General features: G+C 37.3%; 1 protein-coding gene across 4 annotated transcripts in view; it reads right to left on the reverse strand.

Annotated features, from left to right (window-relative positions):
• Erbb4 (erb-b2 receptor tyrosine kinase 4) overlaps positions 1-22,352 on the reverse strand; it is a 1,089,367-nt gene that overhangs the window by 680,348 nt on the left and 386,667 nt on the right. The window lies entirely within an intron of this gene.

A 22,352-nucleotide genomic window follows, 5' to 3' on the forward strand; every position in this document is an offset into this window, starting at 1 on the left:
GTGGGGTCAACACTGAGAAGAACGCTTCTGCCTTGTGGCCCATAGTTCTTTAAGAGGCTTCAGTAGGAAATACAGCATACAGTTCAGGCTGGCTATGCATCTGTGATTATTTTGAAGAAAGTAAAACTTCGTTTTGACAACAGTGAGTTGTTTTAGAGGTATTTTGAGATGAATGGTTGGCTTTTAGTGACATATCTAGCCCTTGGGGTTGATATAAAAAGGGGTTTTATTTTCGTTTCCAATATCTTTGGGATATAATAGGATACTTATATCTGATGTGAAGACAAAATACATTTAAAGGTTGTTCAAAGAGAATATCCACAATGTGAATATTTGTATAAGCAAATCTGGCCTTCAATCGGATAATCAGAAATGACTCCTAGGCTCATCCAGCAATGATGATGAACTAACAATATCTAGAGATAGAGTACAAAACAGCTCTCTGAAACTGCACTGATCATGAATCCATCTACGCAAACTTAAATCAGTGAACTATTTATATTACAATTGTATTATTGAAATCAACTCTTAACCATGAAGGTTCTCTTCACATATAGAACACATTTCACAATTAACAGTAGTGAATAGAAACTTACATGTCAATTATTACAACAATATATAATAACAAACTTAAGAATCATGGCTGAGGAACTAGCTCAGTTAGTAAAGTGCATACCCTACAAGTTGGAGGACATGTACCTACATTATAAAGGCAGATGTATGTGTGTGTACTTTATAATTCTATTGCTGGAGAGTCAGAGAAAGGCAAGTCTGAAGACAGCCAGGCTAGGTTTATGCACAAGGTGCATACACATGTCTAATAAATTAAGAAAAGCAAACACAAAAAAAAAATCAATGAAATGATTCCTAATGACACACTGCCATGCTCATAGATCAGTGACTTGTCCAGCCACCATCAAAGAGGCTTCTTCTTGTGCAAAAAGGAGCAGATGCAGAGACCCACAGACAGATATTATGCAAAGAGAGTCTAAACTGGAGGTCTCAAGTGGGTCCCTCCCCTTGGAGATCAGGAACCCCTTAGAGGAGAGGAACAAAAGACTGTAGGAGTCAGAGGGGATGGAGGACACCAGGAGAACATGGAGAGGAAGGAAAGATTGTAGGAGTCAGAGGGGATGGAGGACACCAGGAGAACATAGCCCCACCGAATCAACTAAGCAGGGATCACATGGCCTCACAGAGACTGAAGCAGTAAGCATGGGGGTCTTCATGATCTACACCAGGTTCTCTGCATATATGTTATGGCTATTAGCTTGGTGTTTTTGTGGGACTCTTAACAGTGAGAGTGAGTGTATCTCTGGCCCTTTTACCTGCCCTTGGGACTCTTTCCCTCCTATTGGGTTGCCTTGTTCAACTTAGATATGATGGCTTTAGTCTTATCTTATTGTGTATTGTTTTGTCCTGTCTGACTGTTGTTTCCTGGAGGCCTACTCTTTTCTGAAGGGGAAAGAGAGGGAGAGTGGAACTGGGGAAGGTGTAGTGGTGTTTGCCCCACCCATGACCTTGGACTGGTGGAGGATACAGATGGTACAAGAGGTCATGTGTAAGGGCAGGATGCACCACCTCCTTTGAGCCTTATAACCCAAGGTCATGGGCAGAACAAACACTACTACAAGGAGGGGGAGGTAGGGGAGGGACCAGAGAGGGGAGAAGGAGGAGAAATTGGTAGGGAGGTACTGCATGAGAGAAGAATCTATCTCCAATAAAAAAAATTATAAAAACAGAAAATTTCCAATACATTATCATAAAAAGCAAAAGATGATTTTCCACTTATAATAGCTATGATCCACAGGAATGAATTTCCCATTTGAACTACTTACTGTCATCAATTCCTTGGCACAACCTTCCTTTGCTGCCCTTGGTAGCAAGACTCAAATAATAGCGTATTTCCAATCTGCATGTAACAGGCATAGATAGGAAGTGAAGATTTTTTCAGTGACATAAAAATATGTTCTTCTTGCTTTCTTATAAACTCCACGTTATCTGGAAACATTAGTTTTACCTCTAGGGTAAAGCCAATTTAGAATTCCCCTATTTCAGAAGACAGCTCTATATAGTTTGCTTTCTTTCTTTTTTCTGGGGCACACTAATACATTTTAAAGACCCCTTCCCCCCACCCCGTGTGTGTGTGTGTGTGTGTGTGTGTGTGTGTGTGTGTGTGTGTGTGTGTGTGTATTTTCTTGCCATAGCTGTAAGGCTGGGGAGGGTTAGAAAGGTTAGCTATAGTTATAGTAGTATCTACACTATGGCAGTTCTGTTTGAAAGATAAGAGTGACCAAACAGATTCTCACCTCCAGAAAATCTGTGTATGTAGGTGATAAGAGAGATATACTACAGCTTTAAAACAGTTGTTTGATTAAGAATAGATGATTATTTCCATTTTAAAGTGAACTGCTAGCAGCGAATTATGCATCAATAGTTTTCACTGACTTGATGCTATTTTTTTATTTTGTTTTGTTGTGTGCATCTTGAAGATGCTATTTTTTTTATTTTGTTTTGGTGTGTGCATGTGCGTGTGTGTGTGTGTGTGTGTGTGCGTGTGCGTGTGCGTGTGTGTGTGTGTGTGTGTGTGTGTGTGTGTGTGTAGCCTAACCTAAGGTAACTGTTTGCAGTAGGTCTTATTGACAGTGTTGCTGTCTTCACTAAATGGTTTGTTACCTCAAAGGACTCCATTCCAACCATCAGTGTCCAAACATGGAAGGATAATACAACAAAGAGACAATGGAGGCCATAGTCCCAACCCCTTTTTCTATTCCTAGTACTGAACCTGACATGCTGCTGTAATACCTTCAGCCACATTATCCTCCTTACTGCTTTTTTGGTATAGAAACAATATACTACTTTTCCTTTGTCTTTAAGTTGATGGTCTTCTTTAGCCTTGATTATTCTCACTGGGAACTTATATCCCTAAAGTGTCTTCATATAAATATTCAGAGGAGTGCTCTTTTTCTGCATAGATGCACTACATCTACTTCACAAACCACAAATGTCCACTAATGTATCCAATCTGATGCTCAAGGGAAGGTCAACCAAATGCATGATTGCCTGCCATGCAGTAGGTAAATGAAATGTGTGAGGTAAATACCAGGAGTGATGAAGGCCAGAGAAGGCAGAAAGAAGAAATCATTTGGCTTATATAAGTGTAAAGAAAGATTTTTACAGAGAAACATAAGCCTTGAGTAAATGCAAAGAATCTTTTAAGCATTTAGATAACTAGGTCTCTAGTCCTTAAGAGTCATTAGAGCAGTTTTGGAGGGCCTTCATTCTCAAGAGATCTGGGGTTTGTTTATTCTGCTTATTGTAAACCACAGGTACAGGAGAGGCATTTGCATTGCTAATCATCTTATTGCAGAATCTGCTGACATTTTAGTGCTGTGTATGAGATGTGTGGGTGAGTCAATTTTTAATCACTATTTGTTTATCTAGATTTGAATACAGGGCCAAGGGACAAGTGCCTGATGGGCTAGTCTATTAGAAAATCAGCACTATGTACGTATGAAAGTTATGTACAGAATGTTAATGTATGGCCTTGTATTAATGGCATTAAGGGCCAGAAATAAAATGTATAAAATGAAACTTTAAAAAATTAGTAAAGAACATTTCAATGTGTGGTCATGTTACTTGATAAAAATATAATTATCTGATGAAGAAAAATTAAGTTAAGAGCACACAGTAGGGCTTATATACATGAAAGTAAGATTGCATGTATTCAAAACCTATAAGGTTTTAGACATAAATAATGATAATTTTTAGGAGATAATTATTTTTAATCATAGTTAAATATTGTATAATATATGATATATAAAAACACATGATATTCCATTAATAAGTATAACTTTACATTTTTTGGTAAATAGTTTAGGATATATTTAATTAAATGAAAATTACAAGAAAGAATAAGATTAGACTTGGCTTCACTGAAATGTATTATGTCTGGGTCAAGGGTTAAAACTTTTTTCTTTTTAATTCAAAGTAATTTTAAACACAGAAAAGACAATTATTTTAAATTAAGAGAATATTTCTTTTATTTATGTATCAAAGGCTTCTAAGCTTCTTGATGGAAACTTTGAGACTGCTTCAAATAAATGATGAAACTTGCATACTACAAAAAAAAAAGATCCATCCATACTAGATAAATCTGGCCCTCAATAGGTCATATTCCTGAGTTCGGCAATAGGAATACTAAAATTGAGAAACAGAATGGTCGTATTTTTATCATTCTGAACTGATTTGAATCGACAATCAGGTGGAGAATGTAAAGGTTAGTGGAGTTATTGAGGCCTTGCGAAAGCCTCCAAAACCTTACTCATTGGCTGTATTCTCTCTGCCTCCTGAAAGCACAGTTACTCCTAGTTAGTTGGTCTTCCATGGATACTCCTTACGTAGCTGCTTGAAGGTTTGGAGGCATGCCAAGCTCAGCTCCCAGCTTATCCACTGAAGGGCCTTGCTTCCTTTGTGTGCCCAAAGCACCATACCTGTGACTCCTTTTGCTTACGGCTACTGTGTATCATCAAAAGGCCTGCTTCCCCATAGTGTTCATTCCTCAAGTGTTTTCAGTGGATAATCCCTTTCTTATTAAATTCATGGATAGCCCTTTTTAAAAGACAAAAACTGTGACATCCTCAGGATCCGTGACTCTGTCTTTCACATTTTTTCTTTACATTGATTTTTTTTTTTTATATTTACTGGTGGGGATACATGAGCATCATTTTGTTGTGAGTTTGATTTTAAAATATGATTATTTGTGTAGAAAAACATTTCTGCGGTAAAAATTAAAATCAATAGTTGCAAGAGGACACGACAGTTATGAAGATGGCTTAACACCATCTGCAGCTGGAAAGCACACAGCTTTCATTCACAGAAGAAAAGTAAAGAAGTCCATCTCAGATTACACCACTGGGCAGAGGATATAAAATCTAGGTTTTCTGTTTTTCCGTTAATTACTAGAATTAAGCACCATGGCCTAAGTAAGTTATGAGTATATAAGTTGTAGGAAAGAAGGAATAAGACACAGCACAGGCAAGACTTACAGGAGACTTCCATGTAGAGTAAATCCCTCCCGAGCTCGGAGGGTAGATCAAGATGCATCCCCTGACATCATCTAATAAGCAGAACCGTTATTAAGGGGAGATCAGTGGAATGTTAACTCCCCAAGTCAAGATAAAACCTAAATCTGAGATAGCAATTAATAATCGTTAGCACTCCACAGACAGAGCACCCAAGTATCTTAACATTTTGACAGCCACTGCTGTAAGTGCTAAGCCTGCAAAGAAATGAAGCTTTAAAGAAAGAAAAGTAAGTAGTGTGTGGAGGGGCCATGCCAGAATTTTCTATACTACATCTTACTAACCACACGCCAAACCCTTGTTGAATATAACCTAAGTAAGAAATGCCATAAATTGATAAACCCTAAAGGAGTATCTGGGTGTATATTTGGGGTAAAATGAAGAATCCAGAAGTGTTTTCTACTCCCAAACTTCCTACTGCACCCATCTCTGGAACATCAGAAATCCTGTCTTTTTAGAAGTCATAGAGCACAGACCATGTGCTGCAGAAAAACACTGACCAAGAGTCAGATAAATAAAAGGTTTCTAGAATTATCTGAACAACTTCTTTTAAAATGCATGAAACCATTTCCCTTCCTGTCTCCCCCTCATCCACTAGGCTGCCTTTTCAGAATTGGAGAACACATTTCTGTGGCAACAGTTAGCAGAACATAGCATCCATAGAGGCCATTCGGTTCTTAGCTAGACTGTCCTGTCATCCTGGGCCTTTCTAAAAACTCAGTCTTCCTCTGCAGAACTTTCATATCAATGATGATGTTAGTTATTATTGGATTGTTATGTGCATATATATTCATACACACACACATATGAAACACTTAGGGAGAGAATTAGCCAATGTCAAGTTGTTGCCTATAATATGTTAGACAGTTCAATTTCATCTTTTGTTCCAGGTACTTTATAGTACCATTGGCTCAGTGCCTGGAAAATACAAGGTGTTCAATTACAAGTTCCTGTCCATTTTCTTGAACTCACAAGGCACTCCATTGTATTATTAGAATGCCCTAATTGTTAACAAAATCTTATTTGAAGCCAAATTCTGCCTCTTTTAAGCTTCTGCCTAATTATAAACTTCAGGGACAATGTGAAACCATACCACTCCCTTTTCTATGAGAGTCTTTCAAATATGTGCAAATAGTAAGGATGCTTCCTTTCCCCTCTGTCCAGGCCAACACACCCACCCTTTCAACTGTTATTTTGAGGCATGACTTTTGGAAATACAGTGTACCAATTGCTTATTATAGACCATTCTGGTCAGTCATTCAACCCTTAAATCACATGTCTTTATCTGAACACAATGGTCTTTTTTTTTTTCCAGAGCTGAGGACCGAACCCAGGGTCTTGCACTTGCTAGGCAAGTGCTCTACCACTGAGCTAAATTCCCAACACCCACAATGGTCTTACTGTAGTATGAGAAGAACTGTTGAGTCTTATGCTAAGTTTCTTATTGGCCACAGAGATGGACCATCCCTATTAGCATCATTTAACCTGGCACAATATGTGAATTTTTTCATATGCACATTCTGTAGAGTAGGATAGTTTCATGATCAAATAATTAAATATTAGTGAACTAAGGGAAACATTTCTATTTGGAAGCATAGTACAATCACTTAAGATTTCCCTTTTCATAAGCCACAAAGCATGGGTTCTACAAGAATACAGAGGGGAAAAAAATTGAACTTAACTACACGCAATGCTGAACTCTTTTATGAGATCTCCAGTAAGAGTCTTCAGAATGTCCTGATTTTAAGTTCTGCCAGCTGTTGATAAATGACCCCAAGCAAGCCAGTTAACCTTTTCACATCTCGGTACCCTCATCAGCAAAATGCAATCAGCCCACTGCTTTACTGGGATCCGAAGAATCTCTCAATTAAAAAGACAAATTGTACATAAAAATATAAGTCACTATGGCAAAAGGTGCCTTATAAATCTTGAATGGAGGAGCCAAAGGTTGACAAGGTGAAGCTATCCCACTCAAAAAATAAAAAGATCTAAGGTATTTGGAAAACAGTGTGGAACCATTTAGCACATACTTCGGTTATTAGCATATTGCTGTATCCTTGACTTCCTCTCTGCTCACCACACACGCCCTGCCTTCAGTATACTTGCTGCTTACTCTTCTCTTCCAAGCCTAGCCTCTTGTGGAGCACTCAGTTTTTCCTGCTACCATATTCCTTTCCGTGGGTACCACATGCTTGTGAACGTGTGCCTTCTGCTTCCTCAGGAAAAAATGTTGGATAACTGTCCAACAACTGGTGACAATTTTTCAATAGCCTACACCGTGGAGCATAATCAAGCAGTCACTGCTGCACCTGCTGCCTCACTGATACAGAATGAGAATGGAGGTCTGCCTCACAAACACAGAACGAGAACAGAGGACAAACCACCCAACTTATAGCCCCTTGAAGTGCAGGAAGTCCTTTAACCAATAGGCAGGCCATTCAAGTGGGATTTCTTAGGTGGGACTTTACTGTGAATTTTATCACCAGAATGGCTCTCTAACTAAATCCCTGCAAATGAAAATGAGGCTCCTTCTCTTGATTCTAATGTGATGCAATTACATTCTGCAAACAAAAGGTTAAGCCAAGCTCTTTAGGCAACTACAACGTTTGGAAAGACAACTATGTTTTTGACCCCCAAAGGCTTAACTACACCTTTCCATTTGTGAAGCTTAACTTATTGTTTGCTGCATCTAATAAGGAGCTTTAAGGCAATGCAGTGGCCATTTAGTCCTTTCTAATAAAGTTATGCTAAAAATGCCTTACTAATATTTCTGTTCTCTGGCAACCTCTGCCTGATTCGTGATTGCACCAGAAGAATGTAACCTATGTAGGATACAAAGCACAGTTCCTATATGGAAGTTTCCTGAAGTTACACACATTCAAGAAGGCTGCCATCACAGATCTTTGACAACCAATTGCTTCCCTACCTTTCTATTACCGTCAGGACAATTGCTCACATTTTATATTTCACAGTCTGTCAAAATGTTGATACTGAATAGTCTACAAAATCAAATTAGGATGCTTGTATTGGAGGCTGGCATAACTTTACTATTGGAAGGTCTTTCAGTCATTGGCCAGCCTCTTCTTCTCTCCACTTAGACATAGGCAAAAGCCCTGGGGCAAGCAAAATTAGTACTAGAACTTTCAAAACTGAAAATAAACTTCCTTTTCATAAGTATTTTTGTTATGATGAAGCTAACTGACATGGTCCATCCATAGCCTGCGTGTTCAGTTTGAAATTATGACTTTTGAGTCATTTGCAATGATTAATGAAGGTATCCTTTGATTTTTTTTTTCCTGCAACTTCACTCACTCACTCTGAGACAGGCTAAGTAAGCATAGGAAAAACAACAGGGAAATTGCAAGCTGCTCCAGGCTGAATGCAAGACCACACAAAAGTAGCTAAGTCCAACATGGCTGACCAGTGTAACTAAGAATGTCCTTTGTTTCATTATAATGGCAGTCCTACATCATTAATCATACAAAATCGCATTTTCCCATCATGGATCTGCCACCTTCTACATCAGCAAACCCAAGGACATAAGGGTGACTAAGCTCTCTTCTGGGGAAAATTCCAACACATTCTTGGATAGCTTGACTCATTTCCACCTTAATTCATGAATAATAAACCCCTTTGTTAAAGTCTTCCCTTATATAAATATATGTATATTTTATAATAAATAACCCACGATTTTAAGAAGTCTACAGTCAACATGTAACTCTGTTCTATAATGAACTAACTCAATTCCTAACTTGTCTCCCTTGTCAGCTTTTCCTTAGATGCAGATAGCAGCCTGGAAGCACTGGGGGGGGGGGGGGCTGCTCAGCCTGTACTTTATCTCTTTGAGATATCCCAGCCTTCGTCACTAATAAGAATTGCATGCCCTTATTACAGAATTATTTTGTTCAAAGAATACTTTTCCAACCACGAGGCTTTTCTGATTTTAATATACTATGTTTTAAAAACTTGCCAGAGATTAACCATCCTTTTCTACATCAATGCCCTAATACTTCCTCATTTCTGCTACATTTCAGCTGTTTATTTCTTATGTCACAAACCATTTGCTTTTATTTGTTTCTTGCCTCTACATTTCAAAATTGAATAAAAAAAAAGAAAAGTCTTTTCTAGGTAGAAAAATACTTAGATTAACTTCTTCATGTGTCTGTAAGGAATACTCCTATGATTCTATAATGAACAGTGCCTATTTTCTCAAAATAGAAACCAAGATTTGTTGACAATATAAACCCCTTTTGTCACCTTCATTCCCTTCACACTAATCAGCCATTCATTATTTATGTCACACTTTGTGGATGTGTGACAAACAAGATACATTTGTATTGTGGATGGGTAGACAATGAAGATACCAGCATTGTTCTCTATGGGATTTAAGCTCATCTTAATAATGTGTGCAGAATTTCTTTGCATTTATTCTACTTCTATATAATGGTACACATACAGACATATACTTAGAACTGTGGAGGTATTAGCTTTGCCTGTCTGGTTGGTAAGTGTAGGGATGAGGATACGATGAAACTGGGGGAGCATTTTAATGTTGGAGAAACATGTGACCTGCTTAAAATGAGTCAGAAGAGGGGCTGTGGTTGTCCAGAGAAGTAAAAAAAGGCACTGCATCATGGAAAGAAACACCATACAATTTTAAACCTTATTTATTAAAAGCACAATTGCATGTGGGAGTGTGTTAATGAAAGGTATATTCTAGGTTCATTTCTGTTGTTGTATTAATACCCTGATCAAAATTGACTTAGGAGAAGAAAAGGTTTATTTTAACTTAAAATTCCAGATCGTAGTCTGTTACTGAAGAAATTCAAGTCAAGAATGTGAAGGCAAGTCAGCTTACTATTCCACATAGCATTGCCTGTGACCAAGGAATTCATAGCCAAAGAAATACAGATACAGCAGAAACCATGAGGATATTCTGACTGTTCTCTCAAAAGAAGCTTGTGCTTAGCTAGCATGCATGAGTGTGTGTATGTGTGTGTGTGTGTGTGTGTGTGTGTGTGTGTGTGTGTGTGCAGCCAAGAACTGCCTCTCCATTGAAAAGTATCCCTGCAGTGAATGAGGTCTTCCTATATCCATTAACAGTCAAGACAATCCCCCACATCCATGTCTACAGGCAAATCTGCTCTAAGGAATTACTCCCTTGACACTTTCTTTTCTGATGAATGCAGACTCTGTCAAGTTTACACTCATACCAGCTAGGACAGAGTTGCTGATTAACATTGGCTGTCAAATTGGTTGTATCTTCAAGTAACTAAAAACTACACAGCTTTTTGAAGGTTGTGACCATATTTCCTGAAAGAATTGAGTGAAAAGGGATGGCTCTGTCCCACAGTTGGCAACAGCTTCTTATGTAGATCCAGAAATAAAAATACATGGAGGGAAAGTACTACTGCTTTTGCTCACTTTTTCTCCCTCTTTGCCTGTAAATTCATTGATGCTGCTGCTGCTATTGCTGCTGTCATGCTTGGCTGGTATCAGATTTCAGCTTCAATGATCTTCCAATATTGACTGTAGACCATTCTCCCTTGAGAAATCATCTTGGCTTCCATCATCAGATTGGACCTGCTATGGTATGCAGCCTCATGGAGGACTAAGTGATTCCTAGATTCCCAGCCTCTCCATCATTGACACCACTAATGGACTACCCAGTCTGTATCAGGTACATCAATATAATAAATCCCTTTGTGCTGTATATTCATTCTACTGGTTCTATTCCTCTTGAAAGTCCTGACATAAGAAAGACTTTGACATCCAAGGAAAATCTGAGGAGGATTATTGAGGGTCATGAAGGCTAAATAAATATAAACCATAAATTGTACCACCTACCTATTTATTAAGTCTTTATACATGTGTACATGTATCCATATTATACTTCCCAAAATTTTACTACAAATACTATTCCATTTCTTACTATCAAAATAATTTCATGACATAGACGATCTATGTATGACAAAGTCAACCAAACATTGTGGAGAAGAACATAAGTTAAAAAGTAAATAATAAAGGAATTGTTGCACATTCTTCTCTGACTAAAATACATGATTTATATAAGAGAATTCATTGTTTAGTTATAAAGTTTACTTATGTATTCATTTCACAAACACTGGCTGAAGAGCCACTATATGATAGGATATTGGCTTGACTAAATTCTGTCTGGAATAGACGTGGCTATTCCTGATATGAATTATTTAGGAACCTAGACAGATATGAAAAAAAATAAATAATTGCTATACTGGAATTTTTAGAAAGAAATATGGCTGATGTGGATATCCTTGATGAGTGGAACTCACTAAGATATGAGAGTTAGGAAGGCTTCCCTAACAAATGGTTTATAATGCAGTTCTAAAACTTGACCAGAATTTTAATGTGTGTACACCTGTGTGTTATAGAGGAGGCAAGAGAATGAAGGAAAACATAGTAAGGTTAGAGAGCTGATTTCAGAAAGAAAGCTAACTACAATTAGAAGATGGTCAGGACATTGTAATATAACTCATGTCAGAGGGATAATAAGGCTCATGGAGATGAACTGTGGGATTTTTTTTTAGAGTTTTGTACTTAATCCAAGGAACAGTCTTAAGGAGGAAATCATATAAGTGTTGTCTTCAGCAATAGGTCCTTAGAATCAGTTTGTCAAGAGAGCAACCATTAGCTTTGGTGAGAGCCTGAGATAATCAGTGGCTCCCATGGGCCCCTTTGACCCACCCACAGCACAATCAGATGCAATCCATGCCTGGCACTGGAAGTTTTACTTGGTGGCATATTATAGCTGGTTGAGGCACTGTCTTTCCAAATATTTGATAACTTCATTTAGATTCCTGTCATATATGTAGGTCTCTATCTTAAACATCTTCTACAAATAACAGATTTTCATATGTCCCCTCAAATGGCCCTCAGTGTTAGCTGTCCCTCCTCATATCTCTAATCCTCACACCTGTCTCCCCCTGCCTCTCCATAACAATATATTCTATCTCCCCTTCCTAGTAGAATCCCCCTCCCCCAGCATCTTACTAGGTGTCGAACCTCCAGTTATATGTTCTATGATACATATTTGCTAGTGCATGCCATTTGCGTCTTTTTATGACCTCTTTCTAATGCCTTGTTGAGGCATCATCATTTTTTTTTTTAATGAATGCTTCCCAGTGCTTCCATGAAATGATCTCTTTCAGATTCTTGAACCAACCCTCACACACTCCCTAGGACCCTCGGATGTTTTTACTTATTGACTTCCTGTTAAAAACAACAACCAAGTATTTGACTTGTAATTTCACCTCTCTGAAAACACAAAATCAGGACAACCCAGAAGCTGAAATGTATTTTTGTGTCCTCTGTGGTTACCATCATAGCTGCTACTAGAGCATCAAAAGAGAAAAAGAAAAAAGAAAAGTAGCAGTGAAGGAGTACATAAATTATCTTCTGATGAAAGGCTGCCAAATACCAGGAGCTACAACAGGCATGAGCACCCTGTGTGTGTGTGTGTGTGTGACTTTCTCCCTCTCCCTTCATTTCTCTCCCTCCCATCATCTCCTTCATCTCCTTTTTTCAAAACAAATAAAACATTGACATGCTTTAAATGACTTCCATCAACATACAACAATGTATTTTGATTTCCAGATAGAATTATATAAAATAGATACCATTCCACGAGGCCTGTATTTACCAAAACAAATACCTTAATTTTTACAGCTTTCATTACATATTTTAATAGACTATTTTATAGTGAATGGGTTCAAATTAGAGATCAAGAGAAATAATTATAGTGTTTCTTAATGCAAGAGTTTTAACATTTTATTTTTACACTTCTGACCTTTAAATTATGCTCTATGTGACCAAAGAGAGACCTTTAAAATTGACTTGGTTTCATGCAAAATTATCATTGAATTTAATTCAGCCTTTTTCTTTGAAAGGCAATGAGGTGTTTCACTTTGAATTAAAACTAGCAAAATATACATAGTTCTAAACTTTCCAAAGGGTTTTATGTGATTATACTCTAATGTTTGGTTTTCAGAAACATAGCCCATTGCAAGATCTTTGCTTCATGTTAAATCCTCACATGAAACAACAGCTAAAGAAAAAGAGGCCATGCACTGAGCAAGTGGGGAAGGGGTACATGACAGGACAGAGAAGGGAATGGGAAATGTAATTACAAGCTCAAAAAAAAAAAGAAAAAGAAAACAAACTAATAAAAATCCTTGCAATATACAAATAAAAAGGGAAGAAATAGCTTACTTTCCAGAGCAGAGAACCAAAGATAAAATGGGATTGCTACCTGAATTGTTCATGTTTGAAGGCTAAAATAAGCCTAAATATTCACCATGCTCACATTGGAAGACAATTTAAATGATCCAGTCCCCAAAAGTTTAAAGATGTTCCTTGCATGTTCTCAGAATCCTAATAAATTCATTCTTTATTTAAATATATTTCAATGCAAGACACTTTTTCAGGAGAGTCCATTATAATTTAGGGAATTAAAGGCATTTTAAATGAACTTCATTCTTGACTATTCTTATTGGTAATAAATAATGAGATTTTATTAGGAGTATGTAGAGGAATTACTAAATAGTCTTAGTAATAAAAAACCCAGAGCCAGATATTGGGGTTAAAACCAAGAGATCAGAAAAGCAGAAAGAAGCCAGCCATGTTCCAACCACTTGAAGATCCTCAGCCAAAGAGAGCTGCTTCCTGTATACCCACGCCTATATGCCTTTCTGTTCTGTCATCTCATTTCCTCTCTTTGCTGGTTATATCACTTCCTCTTCCTGCCCAGCTCTGCCACTTCCTCTCTGTCTGTACAGATCTCTAAACCTTTATGGTTGGTGCTGGGATTAAAGGTATGTATCACCACACCTAGCTCTGTTCCCAGTGTGACCTTGAACCCACAGAGATCCAGACAGATCTCAGCCTTCTGATTAAAAGTGTGTGCTACCATTGCCTGACCTATATGTTTACTATAGTGGCTGGCTTTTTCCTTTGATTCTCAGATAAACTTTATTAGGGTGCACAATATATTGGGGACTCAATACATCACCACAGGAGTAATTATATCTTTAATAATATTATCTTATATACAATCAATGGGACTATGGGGATGACTCAGTAGGGAAGAGTCATTGCTCTGCAAGCATGGGGACCCAGGTTCAAATCCCCAGCAGTTTAGTTAATATAACTAAAGGCTCAGCATAATACAAATATTTATAATACCAGAGCTGTGGAGCAGAGCCACATAGATAATTAAAGCATGGTTTGCCAAGCAGCCTAAACAAAAGCAAGATTCCAGCTCTGGTTTTAAGGCAATAAGGCAGAGAATGATGGTAGTTTCCGAATGTCCCTGTATGGCCTCTAATATACATATGAGTGTACACATCTGTAGGACACATGCACTCACATGCAGGCACCACATACACACAACCACAGGAAATATATTAACTAAATATATAGGCATATTGTTTAGAGTTAATAATTCATGTTAATCTAGTTCTTAATTATAGAGAGTGGTTGGTCATTCACATTTATTATATAAACATTAATCCTTGCATTCATAAAGTTGTGCATTTGTAAATACTAGAGTTGAAATTCTTCACCTATTTCTAATTTTCATCTTCTCCAATAATATTTAAAATATTTATTACTGTTAAATATCAATTCTAAACATGGCTATTATTTTATTTATCATTAGTTTGTGTGTGTATGTGTATTGTATATAAATGTTTGCACATGTGTGTAAGAATAACCATACATATAGAGGCCAAAGGAAACCATGAACTATCCTGATAAATGAATTTCTATCTTATCCCCTTGAGGTATGTGTGGGTTTTTTATTGGGTTATTTTTGTTTTGTTTTGTTTTTTATTTTGTTTTGCTTTTTTAATTTCAAAATTTGCAACTCTCTTTTTTAGTTAGGTTGGCTGGCTTACAGGGCCCAGAGAGCCTCCTGTCTCCACCCATCCAATAGAGTTCAGGCAGATTTTTATAAGGGTTCTGTTGATTTGGTCTCAGGTCCTCACAGTTATTAATAATTTTGAAGAAGAGAGAAAACTCTTAAATGTATTTTATTGAATATTTCATTTATATGGTTAAGAAGACAGTTTAAAATATTAATATCAACAAATAATAGCTCAATAAAGAATATGGATTTTTTTTCTTATAAAATTTGTGAAGAATAGTTTTTGAGTCAATGTATGCTTTCAGATTTCATGGTACTTAACCTCTGAGCAAAAAGTATATTTTCCAAAGCCAAGTGTAAATTATATAACCTTTCCAAATGTAATACAAGTTCCATGATTAGATTAAGTAGAAAATCAAGTTTCAATTTAAATTCCAGCTGTAAATACATACATACAAAATTGCATATGTATTATGTTCAGTGATCTTAGAAAAATCATACAGAAGCTCCCAAAGCTATGAAAATTGCATTTGACCCCGAGTGTCATCTTTGACCAAACTGCCACGTTATAATATTACTCTCTTTACTTGTTCAGGATTCTCATCTCACCTAGCTAAGAGATCACCACCAAAATACAGGAAATATGCTCCATTTCACATCAAAGACATTTTCATGTACAGCCAACAAGAGTACTTAAAGAAAACAGAGGACAATGTCCTATTCTAATTCATGTTTACATTCCTTGAAATACTTTGTAAGTTATCTGTTTATGTTTAAAAATGAATTCTTAAACATAGGATTTTATTAACTTCTGTTATACATCACAAAACTTCACCTGTACACCTAGACATAGAGTTATATGTGTGAGGAGGATACAGGAAATGCAACCAAATGTAAAAACCACCTTCATGATGATGGATTTGATTCCATTCATCTTCTTTGAGTATTCCAAAGGAGATGAAGGGTAGACAATAAAACTTGACATAAGGTGAAATGTAAATATATTCAGTTCTGCCAAATATATGATTAAAGCAAACAGTACTTTTAAGGGGTTGATACATGCTCATAAGAGCTTGCATTCCCTAATATATTCCCATACATATATTGATATATAGCATATTTTGTTAGCTAATATTATTTCCTTCTTGGGTCTCTGAGGGAGTTGAAGATTAGTTAGTTATAGTTGAAGGTTAGTTAGTTATAGTTGAAGATTAATTAGGATAGAAAGTGAATTAGATACATTTTGGACTTAACAAAATAGGATAGATAATGAAATTATTTTCTCTGAATTTGTCAAATACAAATGGACTAGACATTGTTTAGACATTTATTACTTGTATATATTGTATATAGTCATTGTACTTTTGTATATAGTTTTTCTTTTGTTAGTTATAACCTTTTTCTTTTTTTTCCTTTTTATTAAAATAGAAAAGGGGAAAAAAAAAAAAAAAAAAAAAAAAAAGAAACAACACAAATGGGGGGGGGCGTTGGGGGGAAGATGAGGGGGACGGGAGGGGGGAGAACAAGGGAATCCGTGACCAATATGTAGAACTGAATTGTATTGCAAAATAAATTAAAATAAATTAAAAAAAAAAAAAAAAAAAACTTATTCTTTCTTACTTTCTCAAACTCATTATTATCAAATAAAATGTCTATAGTTAGATAATATATAGATAGGTAGATAGATGATAAAGATAGATAGATGGATAGATAGATAGATAGATGATAAATAGATATATAGATAGACGATAGATGCTGTTATTTCAAAATACGTCTTTGTATTAATCTATTAATATTCATTTTCTCATGTATAGTGGTTATTTGGATGTTAGCATGCACAAGGCCAATGTATTAGTGACATTATTACTATTCCAGGTCAATACACCAAGTATTAAATTTATTCCTTTATAATCTTAATATGAACTATTTCAAAATCATGTGCATACAGCTAAATGAAGCCATAGATTACAGCAGAGGATGAAGTGTTTTATGAGCACAGCACATACCACAATGTTTTACAAATAGCTGACAATTAACAGCTATTTGGTAAGATGGATATATAAAAAAAAGACAAATAAATTTGAGATATAAAAGCTGAGGGGTCAGGCACCTTTCTAGTAGATCGAAACTACTGAATGCCAGCAGTAGCCAAGAAGACCAATGGATGACAAGGAAAGAGAAGCTGCCCAGAATTCTAATGAGGCTAGAGGTCTAATGGTTCATTCCCATTACTGGCTGCACCGTGGCTTGTTTTAGAGAGTTCACAAAGTGTAAGACAATAACACAAAATCTGTGATTTTTATGCCTTGTTGCTTTCTATTTTATGCCTGAACCTTGGGTGGTGATAAAGTAGAGAGTAAGTAAGTAAGTTTTAGAGCCTTTTTTTTTTTCTAGCCAACTATGTGCTGGCTTATTGGTCAAATGTTAAAAACAGTCAACTAGATTATTTTTTTTTCCTTCCAAAAAGAAATTCAGAAAAAGGCGGTTGCCTGAAAAGTAGGATGAAGGGAAATCTGTTCTATAATGAGAGCTTCTTCAAAACAATGCACTGAAATGTATTTCATCAAAACTGATGTTGCCTAACAGAGCAAAAGATAAGGTTCTTTTAAGTATCCCAGTGTTTCTAAAAGGACCAAAACACAATTTCTATCCCTCCTCTCCCTCTTCATCATCTATCCTCCTCTTCCTCCCCCATCCACCTCTTCCTCCCCCATCCTCCTCTTCCTCCTCCATGTTTGTTAGGAAGAAGAATCTCTTGGCTCCCAGGATGGCCTTGACTCTTTGTGCCCAGGAAAGACCCAGAACTCCTGATCTTCTGCCCCTCTTGTCAGTACCTCACTTGTCCCCCCACTGTGGTGATACTTTATTTGTGCTCTGACAAATAAAACTTATCTGGGGATCAGAGGACAGAGCTAGCCACTAAATTAGACATCGAGGCCAGACAGTGGTGGTACACACCCTTAATCCTATCACTCTGGAGCAGAGTTCAAGGCCACACTGGGAACAGAGCCAGCCTAGTGGCATACACCTTTAATCCCAGCATCTGAGATCTCATGTCTTTGCTTGGGAAGGACACACGCCTTTAATCCCAGGAAGCAATGGCAGGAAGCAGAAAGGTATATTAGGCATGAGGATCAGGAACTAGAGACTTTTAAGCAGTTCAACTGAGACTGTCAGGGATAAGGACTCAGGAGCTTTCAGTCTGCTGATTCATGGAAACAGGATCACTGAGAAGTTGGCAAGGTGAGGTTGGCTGTGGCTTGTTCTGTTTCTCTCATCTTTCAGCATTCACCCCAATATCTGGCTCCAGGTTTTTTATTGATAAGACCATTTAGCAATTGGTGTTACACCCCCACATCCAGCTTATACCCCTTTTCTCAATGCAGAGGATCAAATACAGAACCTTGTGCTTGCTAGGCAAGCTCCCTACCACTGAGTTATGTCCACAACCTATTTTCTTTGTTTGCTTGTTTTTATTCATTTACATACCAACCACAGTTCCTTCTCCTTCTTTCCCCCACCTCCCATAACCCACCTCCATGCACATCCCAGAAAGGGTAAGGCCTCCCATGGGGAATCAACAGGCACATTCAGTTGAGGCAGGACCAACACCACCCCACCATTAAGGCTGAGCAAGGCATCCTACCATATGGAATGGGCTTCAAAAAGCTAGCTTCAGCACCAAGGATAGATCCTGGTCCCATTGCCAGGGGTCTCACAAACATACTGTCGCCTACATGCAGAGGTCCTAGTTGGGTCTCATGCAGGCTCCCCAGCTGTTGGTCTAGTGTCCATTTACTCCCACAAATTCAGATCATCTGTCTCTGTGGGTTTCCCAGTTATGATATTGACACCCCCCCCCCTTGCTCCTATAATCCCTCTTCCCTCAATTCTACTGGACTCCTGTAGCTCAGTCTGGTGCTTGGATGTGGGTCTCTGTATCTGAGTTCATCAGTTACTGGATGAAGGAACTATGGTGATAGTTAGGGTATTCACCAATCTGATTACAGGGGAAGGCCAGCTCAGGCACCCTCTCCATTATTACTAGGGCTAATTTCAAAGGTTTATTTATTTATTTATTTATTTATTTATTTATTTATTTATTTATTTATTTATTTATTATTTATTTATCTATTTATTTATTTATTAAATCTTCGAGGGTGGGGTACTAGATGGAGTACTTCAGTTATACTAAAAGAAATAACTTTTATCCATTTTAATAGATAAAGGTAGAAATTATAAAAATTACAATCAAGTTCCAGAAGTATCTCATAGACACAAATGAATGAAATTTCTGAGCCCAACTGGTCATCAGAAGCCAACTAGCATGAGTCTCACATTAATAGTTTGGGTAAATGCTCTCTTTCTCTGTTCTTTGTATCTGTTTCAGAGTGCTGGCTGAAATCCGCTGGTTGTACATTTTTCTCTGACATTCAAACTACAAAACAAGAATGGCTATGTTCTGGTACCAAAGGGGGCAAGGAACTAACTGAGGCAAAACCTGAGTGTTCTTGGGTATAATACCAAATACTCATGGTGGGATTTCAATTTTTTTTTCCTCACATAACTGACATTGTGATTATGTTGGCACTGAAATAATAAGGCTATGAAGAGAGACCTTCATGTGGTTTAGAGAACATATTACCATAAAAGAAAGCTCTACAACAGATCAATAGTTTTAAAAATGACTCACTGGGGATGAGGAGAGGCTCACTCAGTAAGACAAACATGGGAACCCAGGTTTGATCCTGAGCACCCACATAAACTGCCGAGCAGAGCATAACATAACTGTAATCCTCTCAGTGAGAAGGCAGGGACAGAACGATCGCTGGCCTTTCATAGGGTCACGTTGGTGAGTTTCAGGTTCAGTGACAGACACAGTCTCAAGGAAATATAGAGGAGAAGTGATTAAGGAAAACATTTGATGTCAGCCTCCTGCCTCTACATGGACATATGTATATGTGTCCATCTGCACACACAGGCACATGCACAACACACACAAACATGTACACAAAAATTTACTACACAGAAGCATACCCGTGGACTTCTGCAGTGAAAAAATCATATATATATATATTTCAGATACTTTTCTAAATACTGACTGCTCAGTTACAAAATAAGTTTGGCCAGGCTTGTGGGTAACCTGCTCTCACAAGTCATAGAAAGGAGAGTGCTTTCAGAAAAACCAAAACAAATATCAGAACCACCATGCTGCTTTGATATGAAAATAAGAATGGGATATTTCTTGAAAGATAAAATAATTTCTGTGACTCCTAAAGACAAGAATGAATCCAGAAAGAAATTGGTACCCATTATGCCTCTCCACATGCACAACAGATTTAAGCTATTCATCCAGAAGGGAAATTGTGAACATCTATGAGAAGTCATTCTGTATAACATGGTCACATGAGCACCTCTCAGGGCTCTATGAACCAAGACAGTGGTTGGCATGAATTTATGGCTTGCCTCACAGTTCAAAACTTACGGGAAAAGGTGGTATGGTGTGAAGCAGCCAGAACTTCATTGCTTGGGTTCCGTTTCTAATGTGTCATTACTGGTCAATTACTCACTGAGAAAGAAAGCTACTGTAAGGACAGATCAGCCCGAATGTGATTTACAGAATAAATTAAATTCCAAATGAGAAGTTGCTATGGGATGGTCTGTATGTCAAATGTGTTGCTCTGATTGGTCAATAAATAAAACACTGACTGGCCAGTAGCCAGGCAGGAAGTATAGGTGGTACTAACAAAGAGGAGAATTGAGAGAACAGGAAGGCCGAGGGAGACACTACCAGCCGCTGCCATGACAAGCAGCATGTGAAGATGCTGGTAAGCCACAAGCCCCGTAGCAAGGTATAGATTTATGAAAATGGATTAATTTAAGATGTAAGAACTAAATAACTAGAAGCCTGAGCCATTAGGCCAAACAGTTTAAATAATATAAGCATCTGTGTGTTTATTTTATAAGTGGGCTGTGGGACTGCCGGGGATTGGCAGGACCCGGAGAGAGTAAACTCTACAGTTACAAGAAGGCTTTTAGAATATTCTAGAGTACAGTTTGAAATAACATGTCAGCCAGTAGTAGGGCTGCCACTGCCAGAATCCAGGTGCTCTTTCCTCTCTCTCTCTCTCTCTCTCTCTCTCTCTCTCTCTCTCTCTCTCTCTCTCTCTCTCTCTCTTTCTCAAGTAGTCACTACTCTTAGCTCATCAAGGAACACAAAATGAGATTCTGGAATGTTCTACCCTTGGCCTACTGTTTGATTTTTCTCTTTTCAATGTTCCTTGACAATTTCATCTAATCCAATGTCACTTGGATGCCGTCATAACCTAAATATTTTTGACATTAGACCCACTACTGTTCCAGTGCAATATTTTATATTACTCTCCTTCTTTTTCTTCATCTCCACTGCTCTGCTCACTGTAAGCAGGAGTCATGTGTGATTTATTTAGATGTGTGGGCTCAGTGTCAACAACAGTTGAATACAAGAAGAAATTACTTGCTATTGTAGATGAGCTGAGATTATTTTTAATAAATAGATATACATCATATTTAAGAATGATTATATTATAAAACACAAAACATATATGAACAAAATATGCTGATATGTAAAAAGAAAATAATTAAAATTACTTTGAATAATACATGAAATTACAGGTGTGTATAGGTTAGCACAAAATTTATAAAAATTTACAGAGGCTGTATAGGAGCCAGGAAATACTTATTGGAAGAAAATACTTCTAGTTCTGCATAGAAATCTTGGCCTTGTTTATTATATTGACTTCAATATATTGCCTAAGAATTTTAAACTCATTGTTTAAGGGACATTGCTCAAACATCTATACATAACCTACATATTCTATAGGTTAAAATCTGAAAGAACCCTATCATTTGTCAATCATTGTATTGTAAGATCATAAGGGTTACACAGTTATAAATATTTTCACATGTCATCATTTAAGGAGCATATATGATATAGATACGTATAGCTACATATAGAAATATAGATCTAGATCTATACACACACACACAAACACACACTTGGGATTTTCAGTGGACTCTAGTGATGTGGCAATTCTAGCGAAGGACACAGGAGATGGAGAACACAGTCGTCATCAAAGGGCTTTGCTATCTCTGTCTTGCTGCTTGGATCTAACGGACTGTTTATTTCCAATGCCTCACTGTTCAGCCTTCTTTCGTTTTTCCTTCACTCAACATCATTATATTTCTCATGTGTGGCCTACAATAGTTTCTGTGCACTGCATTTTAGAAACAAGACCTAAGAACCTAAATATTGAGTTCTTCTAAGGCCATCTCTTTCTAGAATTCAAGTCCTGTTTGCTATGGAATTTTAGTAAGTAATACATGGA

This window comes from Peromyscus californicus, unplaced genomic scaffold (assembly GCF_007827085.1).
Source record: "Peromyscus californicus insignis strain IS unplaced genomic scaffold, ASM782708v3 Scaffold_21__1_contigs__length_65335640, whole genome shotgun sequence".
Classification (NCBI taxonomy): Eukaryota; Metazoa; Chordata; class Mammalia; order Rodentia; family Cricetidae; genus Peromyscus; species Peromyscus californicus.